Here is an 8,381-nt window from a genome sequence, read left to right as displayed (position 1 = left end):
TTGAAAAATAATTAATGTGTAAGTGCATGAAATATTGATTCACTAACAGATTCATGATTTAAACTGAGAATAAATGTCCCAAATTTGACATTTTCAAATATATAATATATGTATCATATACACTACAGTATGGTGTATCATATTTATTAAAACTACAGTTTAATAGTTTATTGTGATTTGTTTATTGATTTATATGATGTATCATATACATTTATATAATTCATGTGCCATCAGGTATATGTAAATGGTGTGTGTGAACAAAATTCATGTACCATATACCTACAAACTTATGTATCAGATACATCATTTCGTATCAACACTATCAAATTACTTTAACTCAAACAGTTATGAGTGTGAAGCTTAACGTTATAAAGCAATAACGTATAATGTATCTAAAGCAATATATTGAAAACACAATTTTTATATAAATAACAAAAGACTGTTAATACGACTAAGTTTTTAGAGAAACACTCTAAAACGTAAGTGAATTTGTCTTAAAAACAAAACAACATAAAACACTGTTCATGCAAACATGGTTAAGTACTAAACTATGTTAACAAAATCTTCTTCAGTTGGTTTTGTCAATTGACCCTTAGGCTTTGGTGGATCGTCAATCTCACTTATGTATCCACCCTTGGCCTTGTCGCTGCCGTATCTCCATAACAATGATGTGTATCTATTACGTAGATAACTTGAAAGATAGGCATCACTATCAGGTGGTATAACAAGTTGGTCACTCATAAACTCTGCAAATGTAGCTACATTTAACCCGCAGTCCCTACAACAAAATGCAGAATATAAATTTGTAATAAAAACTTACACATATGATTATAGTGAAGAATTTAAATACTTACAGGCTATCACATTCTTGTTGCATGATGCCTTGAGCGTATTCAACATTGAAAGGATGATGTGGCTCTAAAAGTGCACCAGTTTGTTTATCCTTATATGCATCAAGATATGGCCAGTTTGTTCGCTGAGTTTTTTCAAAGAAACCACTGTCAAGGACGTAAGAAGGTAGCATCCTTGATAATTTTTTTATCTCCTCATAATGTACTTTTCTCCTTGTGCCTATAGAAGAGTCATACACGCGTATCAACCTCTGATTCAATTCAACAACAGGTAACACCCAATGGAACTTTCATCACGGTTAACCGGAATGTAAACATCGTCCACAAGATCCCATAGTAATCCAGCAGGTATTGAAAATCTTTTCATAATGTTGGTTATTGACCTCTCATGTACAGATACAGCCGATGCACGATCAATGTCTTCTTGGGTACTAATATTATCATCAGCCTCATTGTTATAGTACCTTTCATGGGTATTGTTGATATGTGTACTGAACAAACAATTGACTATTGTGTATCTATATTGATTCATGCTGCGACATTTTATTTTTTACGAAGGTAGTAAAAAACAACATCGATGAGCTACACAAAATATTATACACATAATTATACATTTGAAAAGAATAATGATGAAAATAAAATGTTAGAGACTGAGAGTGGTATATGATATTGATATGTATCTGACACATATAAAATAAATGTATCATATAAATTAAAATAACTATATATGATACATTCCATTCAATGTATTAGATATATTAAATTTACATAAACATGGAAACTTTACCTGATCAGTCCAGCAATTTTTGGGCTGGGACATGGCATAGAACCAGTTTTTATTGATCGGAAATGCAATAACATAATCCATCATTTCAAAACCCAATGAAGAGGATCTTGCTCTGTACTTATCATCTGATGGTTTCCTGTATTATTAATAGTAATCAAGAGTTGTTATTTCAAAATGGAACAAGAGTTGTTATTGCAAAATTGAACAAATGTAGGAAAAAAATTACAAAACTTACTTATTGGCATGACTTTTGAGAAGACCTCTAGTAACCCACTGAATATACTCATCAATCAGAAAGTACGGGGCTCTATTTGTAATCTCACAACCTTCAAATGGAAAATGCGGACGAATCACATCCTCCACGATCTCTTTTCCCTTTTCACTTGACCCAAATGAAGTCAAATAAGGAGATTTTAAGATTTGTGAAGGCATCCTGTTACGTGCGTGCGAGAGGAGTATTTGTATCGCTTCGGACAACAATCGTTGTGATTGGAATATCAATGGGTAATTGAATGTTCGAAAGAAAACTTTGGCTGACAGTTAACTCCTGTGGATTTACCGCACTAACTGGTTTGGCAGGAATAGGCAATCTTCCTAGATCAGCAATAAGTGTATACATGGCTTCTCGAGTTTTAGATGATATTGTACCAGATGTCGTAGAATCATATATGATTTAAATTGATAATTAAATAAGGTTTGATAAACTAGATGATATATAAATGATACATGAAACGTAAATTACTAATGCATCAAATGTAACAGGATCTGGCACAGATTGATTAGTGTTATGTTGAACTTTATCTGAAGCATCTTCGTTCATTGTTCCTTCAAAGAAATGTTGAGGCATTTGTCCTGATGCATCATCCTGAATAACATCATATTGTACAAGTGATGATACATTAAACAACAAAGTATCATATACAAACTATTGTTAATGTATGAAGTACAGATTACATTAAACTACGATTTACATACAATCTTAAATGTATCAAAACACCTGATGTATAAGTGTACCATATACAAACAATTTTAATTAGTCACACATGTATGTATCTTGCAAAGGAATGTATCATATACATTCAGAATTAAAAATGTAAATCATCATACTCACAAAATTGAAAAACACATCTGATGTAATAATAAATATATCTATCATATACACACAAATTAAACTGTAATGTATCATAATAGCTCAGTTTGATGTATCAATACAAAGTAAATGTATAGTAATAGTCAATTTACGATGACAATAGTACCTTCTTATGCTCAGTTGTTTCTGCAGTATGATGAATATTTTCATCTGAGGATTAAAGCTCTGAAACGTCCTTCATTTCTTGATGATTCTTCAATGTATCTTCATACTGTATTTTTAAAACAATCTTTTTTTCAAGCAAAATATGTTACTGATACATTGTTTATTTGGATATACGCAATGAATATAGTAAAATAAACCTGATCTTCAACAACAAAATTAGATACACCAATGTTTTGGTCATTGTTGGAAAAGTCCATTTGTATTGGTGAGGTTGGTTGTTGATCAAACTTAAAGGTACTTGTTTGATGTCCATCATTGCCTTCTTTACCGGAAACTTCAACCATGCATGGTGTAGATTTGCCGGCCAAATCCTTCATCAATTAAATTTAGAACATAATGACCTCTGAAAGTTAAAACACACGAACAAAACACATATACAACACAATACCTTTGGTTGCTGGTCGTCCTTCCTATGCCTGGAATTCATCAACTCAGTGTGGTTTGCCTTTATTAAAGTCACAAGATACTCAAATTTATTGTCAACCTATTCAAAAACAAATTAACATTCAGTTTTATATTTATACATAAACCTGAAAAAAATTGATATCATTACTTACATAATCCTTCATATATTGTTTCAATTCTTCAATAATATACAGACTTATCTTTTTGACCTTGTGAAGAGACATGGACAAAAGATACATTAGCAACCGGGGTAGGTGCTTCATCTGGCATTGAGAATGACTGGTTTATTTGCGGCCTTAACTGCTCTGACGATTTAGGTTCCGACACCGCTGTTTTAGATGTATCAATTTTCTTTCTCCTTTTGGGTGGTGATGGAGATGATGTACCATATACACGTAATGATCTCCTAAACAAATGCCCAGGAGGGCTTGTTGAGAAATTCTCAAAACCTGAATTGTCTTTTGTTTGAACTTTCTTTGCATCAACTGTTGTTGTGGAGGGTCCAGAAGTATGAGCATCTTGAATATCAAGTAAATCAAGGGCTTCCACTTCATTTGGTGTTGGTACAATGTTTGAACATGCATTCTGAATTCGCCGTTCAAATGTTGAATGTTATGACAATAGTGTGTATCATAGAAAACTGTTACTTACAACAAAAATTTGAAAGCTTATTGAAAAACTGTTATTTGCAAATCTAAAATGAATGTTACCTCGGAGAAAATGCTGGACATAAACCTTCCAAATTTTGGCTTTACAGCCACGACCCTCCAATTACAAATCCTAGGAATACCACTCGCTACTTTAACAGCAAACTCTGGATTTAGACTAGATGCACATTCGTAAGTCCATACATTTAGTGAATACGGCATACCAAATAAATGATACATCTGTTTGCTAAGGTTGAAGTCTTTCCTGAGTGTGTAAATGAGTGTAGTTAAGTAATTTATCCTTTTTTAAGGCCTTTTTCCTTTTCAAAATAATTTTTTGGGCTTCCTTATCTTAATAATTTGACCAATATATATACATATATTAACACACTAAAAATACGACTATAAAATATTTGTAAAAGTAATAATAACTAAAGATAATAGTTGTAATTAGAACAAATAGCGATAAAAATACTAACTATAATGAAACGGAATGAAAATGATAGATAACGTAACTATAATAACGATATCGATAATAAGAGTAATATATATATATATATATATATGAAAAAGTGACACTGCAATATAGTAAAAATATAACAATAACTAAAAGTAAATTATTAATGACTAGGAAGCGCAAAGAAATAAATTAGAGAAGAGGTGAGACAAAATTGGGTGTCAACAAGCCTACTAAGAGAATATGCTACTACATTGGCCTTACCAAGATGATAATTCACACTCATATCATAATCCTTGAGGAACTCAAGCCATCTCCTCTGGCGAAGATTTAACTCTTTCTGGGTGAACACATACTGAAGGCTCTTATGGTTTGTGAACACCATACAAGTAATGTCTCCAAATCTTAAGTGCAAACACCACTGCTGCAAGCTCGAGGTCATGAGTTGGATAGTTCTTCTCATGCACCTTAAGTTGTCTAGAAGCATAAGATATAACCTTACCTCACTGTATTAACACACAACCTAGGCCGACTCTGGATGCATCACAATAGATAACGTAACTGTCTGAACCCTCTGGTAGAGTCAAAATAGGAGCTGCAGTCAACCTAATTTTCAATTCTGCAAAGCTCTTCTCACAATCATCTGACCACTGAAACTTACCTTTTTTTAAGTCAACTTAGTCAATAGAGAGGCTATGGATGAAAATCCTTCCAAGAACCTTCTGTAATAACCCATTAGACCTAAGAAACTTCTGATATCTGTAGGAGAGGTAGGTCTGAGCCATTGTTTCACTGCTTCAATTTTCTGAGAATCTACTCGGATCCCTTCGCTAGATACTATATCCCCAAGAAAGGCAACAGACTGCAACCAAAACTCACATTTGCTAAATTTAGCGAATAACTGACGATCCTTGAGAGTTTTCAGGACAACCCTCAAATGAGTCGCATGTTCTTCCTCATTCCTAGAGTAAATGAGGATATCATCAATAAAGATGATATTGAACGAGTCCAAATACTGCTTGAACACCCTGTTCATCAAATCCATGAAAGCTACATGAGCATTGGTTAGTCCAAATGACATAACTACAAATACATAATGACCATACCGAGTTCTGAAGGCTATTTTTGGGATGTCATCATCTCTGACTCTAAGTTGATGATAACCGGATCTGAGGTCTATCTTCGAGAAATGACTAGCACCTTGAAGTTGGTCAAACAAGTCATCAATCCTGGGGATAAGGTACTTATTATTGATTGTGACCTTATTTAACTGTCTATAATCAATGCACATCCTGAGAGAACTATCTTTCTTTTTCACGAACAATATTGGTGCACCCCATGGGGAAATGTTGGGTCTGATGAAGCCCTTATCTAAAAGGTCTTTCAACTGATCTTTCAATTCCTTTAGCTCAGCTGGAGCCATTCTATAAGGAGAAATATTGGTAGGTTGGGTATCTAGAAGGAGATCAATTCCAAAGTCAATTTCCCTTTCGGGAGGAACTCCGGGAAGATCTTCTGGAAATACTTCTGGAAACTCATTAACTATAGGAACTGACTCAAGAGTTGGGGTTTCGGAGCTTGAATCCTTAACCCGAACTAGATGATAGATATAAACCCTTAGAGATCATCTTTCTGGCCTTAAGGTAAGAAATGAATCGACCCATAGGTGCTAAGCTACAACCCTTCTATTCTAAGATTGGTTCGTCTGGAAACTGAAAACGAACGATCATAATTCTACAATCGACTGAGGCATAACATGAATATAACCAATCCATGCCTAGAATGATATCGAAGTCTACCACTTCTAACTCTACAAGATCTGCTGAGGTGACTTTCTGAGAGACTGTGACAGGGCAATTTTTTGTATACCCGTCTAGCTATAACTGGGTTACCGACTGGAGTAGAAGACTGAGAAGGTTTCTGAAAGAGTTTCTGGACTAACATTGAAGTTGACTGTTATATAAGGAGTTACAAAGGAAAGAGTAGCCCCTGGATCTAACAAAGCATAAATATCAAAGTTAAAAACTCGCAACATACCAGTGATTTCATCAGGAGAATCTTCCTAATCCTGGCGAGCCTAAAGAGAGTACAACTTGGTATGGCGCTGACCGCCACCTATACCAGATGAGTTACCCTGTTGAGTCGGGCGACCTGTTGGTGCTACTAAAGTTGTGGACTGAGCTCTTCCATTATTACCTCCTTGACCCTGCTTAGAAGAAGGGCAATCTCTCAACCTGTGACCAGTCTGACCACACACAAATCATCCCTCTTTTCTTGCAAGACACTCGCCTAGATGGTTCTTACCACACTTTGGACAAGGTAGGTAGGTTTTGGTGCCTGAAACACTCCCCTGAAACTTAGAGCATGATGCCCTACTTTTCTGATCATGTCGGAACTTGGAGGACGAAATACTAGCTGATGAAGGTGCTGGAGCTGAAGATTTTATCTGGAACTGAGAGAGATTTCCACCACCCAATTTTTTTTGAGAATACGCATAGTTGCATATTCTATCCTTCTTATTATCCTTATCTTGTTCCCTAAGCTTATCTCCCTCAACCTGCTAAGCATGAGTCATGAGCCTAGAGATGTTCATATTTTCTAGCAACATAGCATTCCTACACTTATTTTTCACTAAGTTGGATACCCCATATAGAAACTTGTTCATTTGGGCCTTGGAATCGGCCACCATGTGAGGAGCATACCTGGAGAGTTGGGTGAACTTGAGCCCATACTTTTGGACTGTCATGTTACCTTGCCTCAAATTCATGAACTCCCGAGCTTTTGCCTCCCTCAACTCTCTTGGGAAAAACCTGTCCAAAAAGGTCTCACTAAAGCATTCTCAAGTGATAGAAGTTGCATCTGTACCCCTGTTCTCTTTCCATTGAGTATACCAAATATGAGCTACATCCTTAAGCTGATAGGATGTCAACTCTACCTTATCATTCCCAGTCACTTGCATCACTCCAAAGATCTTTTTGACCTCATCTATGAAGTTTTGGGGATCCTCACCAATATGCGATCCTAAGAACTCTAGCGGATTCATCCTAACAAAATTGCGAACCCTGGCTGCCACTGATCACCACTAGCATTTGCAGGAACTGGAACCTACTGGTTGTTCTGATTAGTCACACTCTGAGCCAAAATCTAAATGGCATTTCGAAACTCAGCATTCTAAACTTCCTGATCTGGGACTAGAGGAACTGCTTTAGCATTACGGGCATTCGCATTCCTTCTGTAAGCTCTACCATGATCTGAAAGCGCATAACGTCGAGTTAGAAATAAGGAATTAGATCATATCTTACGCACGATAAGAATATCAAGAAAGTGAAGTTTTCCTAAAACACTTTGTAGCCTCCCTCTCATTAGATGTGGTGCACTTCACACCCATGAAAAATACTATACTTAGTGTGACTGTTCAGACATCTTAGGACACTTAAACATAGTGCTCTGATACCAAGTTTGTCATATCCCGAAGTTACCCCCAGGACGCGGACACGAGACATAGTGTAACACCCCGTAGTACTAACCAAGAGTCGCATGTTGATTTACCGTTGCTTAATTTCTACATTATGTTTTATTCTCGTTTTGGGAACTTGAAATTTTGTCATATTTGAAAACTTGCTTAACATAAATTGAGGCAGTCATTTAAGGGATTGTTTTGGGGTATTTACGTAACATTCTAGTTGGAATTATCTATAACTTAAAAGAAGGTGAAGGATATATATAAATATAGGTGTATATGTATGCATTTTGGGCAGCACACAACTATTTGGGCAGCACCTTTGAAGGACAGTTGTACAAGTGATAAACATCACTTTTGTGACTATATATTTTCACACCTCCATTAGTAAATTCGTTTTCCTAAAGTCTTAGAACCTTAGAAACATATCTAAACAGATTGTTCTTCAAAATCACAAGA

The sequence above is a fragment of the Solanum tuberosum genome, unplaced genomic scaffold (genome assembly GCF_000226075.1).
Source record: "Solanum tuberosum cultivar DM 1-3 516 R44 unplaced genomic scaffold, SolTub_3.0 scf00157, whole genome shotgun sequence".
NCBI classification, from domain to species: domain Eukaryota; kingdom Viridiplantae; phylum Streptophyta; class Magnoliopsida; order Solanales; family Solanaceae; genus Solanum; species Solanum tuberosum.
Note: the sequence above shows the minus strand (reverse complement) of the source record.